This window comes from Adiantum capillus-veneris, chromosome 8, assembly GCF_014529385.1.
Source record: "Adiantum capillus-veneris isolate H3 chromosome 8, ASM1452938v2, whole genome shotgun sequence".
In the NCBI taxonomy this organism is placed as follows: Eukaryota; Viridiplantae; Streptophyta; class Polypodiopsida; order Polypodiales; family Pteridaceae; genus Adiantum; species Adiantum capillus-veneris.
The window spans coordinates 154,779,452-154,781,472 of record NC_140938.1 but is presented as its reverse complement, the minus strand read 5'-3'; positions in this window follow the sequence as shown (position 1 = coordinate 154,781,472).

Below are 2,021 nucleotides of genomic sequence, written 5' to 3'. Positions count from 1 at the left end.
CATAGACATGGAGAAGTGTCCGAAATGTGATTTCAAGAGATATCGAGTAGATCTCCATGAAACAAAAATTCCGCAAAAGGTTTTGCGACATTTTCCTCTGCTTCCTCGCATCAAGCATTTCTTCGAATGTAAGTCCATGGCCGCCCTAGCATCATGGCATGAGGAGAATAAATCTTCGGATGGTGTGCTACGAATTCCTGCAAATTGCGCAGCCTGGAAACATATAGATGAAACATGGTCGGATTTTGTCAGGGAAGCTCAAAATTTGCGCTTAGGCCTGGCTATGGATGGCGTAAATCCATTTGGTCAAAGATCAACATCTTACAGTGTATGGCGCGTTGTCATCGTCAACTACACATTCTCCCGTGGTTGATTATGAAGAAGGGGCACCTATGGCTAAGCTTGATTGTGTCGGGGCAATATAAAGTGAAGAATATGGATGTGTATCTTCATCCACTATTGGAAGAGCTACAACAATTGAGGATTGGCATAGAAGTGGTGGATATGAGCCGACACACAAGTCGACGGAATGCTTTGATCAGAGGCATTCTAATGTGGACCATGCATGACTATCCCGGACTAACATAATGCTCATGTGATTTACACTCCTCACTCAAACACTGTAAATCTTGGTTTTTCTCAAGCTTATCTATTATCATGTGTATACATGGAGGGCTTCAAACAAGCGGATACAGAGAATGTGTCACATGTGGACCTAAACTGAATGCACGTCGAGCGCCCTCATTGAAGAAGCAAATCTACGAAGGTCATCAAGCGTATCTTCCAGAGAATCATGTGTTACGCGATGGCTTTTTGGGAAGAGAGCCACCAAGGATGTCTGCACAAGCATGGTTAGCTAGAGCAGAAGGAGATGTGTGATGACGGTTTGCCCCCAGGGATGAAGAGACTATCTCTATGGTACGAGTTACCATACTGGCCCCGACTCATGATCAATCACTTGCTCGATCCAATGCACATATTCAAGAATGTGGGTAATCTACTATGGGACCATCTGACCAACAAGAAAGATACTTTGGCAGCCATGGTTGACCTTAGAAATGTGGATCGTATGGAGCAATATTGGCCGCAGACAGCATCCGATGGATCGATAAAACTCCCTAAAGCACCATGGATTTTCACAGGAGCCCAAGAATGCAAAGTAAAAGAGACCATTCGATCTTTGCGGACCCCCACTGGCGTAATGCACTCGCTCCGAACGTGTTTTACTAAAGAAGGAAAGCTTATCGGTTTGAAGTCACACGCTGGCATAAAATGTGTCAAGTATGTTCATAGTGGAATATATCATAGTGGGAATTGTGTAACAAATTTGTGTGTGGAATTTAATATCATTGTTGCACGTGTTTTGCGGTTTATTTTACATGTGTCCATTGAGGGATGTTTGTCTCTTGACGTCCGTAACACAATCTACAAACTTGCGAAGTTGGTGCAATGGATCTCACAAAAGGAGATCAACATAGACTCCATACCATTCTCCCAACTAAACGCTATAGAGGTTGTGTGCATGTTTGAGAAACACTTTCCTACTACCATGCTAACCATTCAGGTGCATCTTCTTGTTCACATATTTGCTGAGGTGGAAATAGCTGGCACAGTACATTCCAGATGGATGTTCTTTTTAGAATGTTTCATGAAAACGCTCAAGGGATATGTGTGTCAGAAGGCACGTCCGGAGGGTAGCATGGCAAAAGGTTGGCTAGTATCAGAGTCCCTAGTGTACATTGGAGAGTGGATAGACGGATTTGATAAATCCCGGGACACGCTATGGCAAAACCATAGATGATGAGCGCATATCTGGGATTGACATGTGTAATCTCGGTGTTGAGAATAAGATGACGGAAGATCTAGAGGCTAAAATCAACAGATTTTGCATGCTTCACAATCCAGTGATGCGAAAGTGGATTTCACAATATGAGGATGCAAAGCAAGAATGACAAAGGGTACGAACGAGTGGAGACGGGGAAAATGACCACTGATGCACTATCCGACGGGTCTGGAGAGCC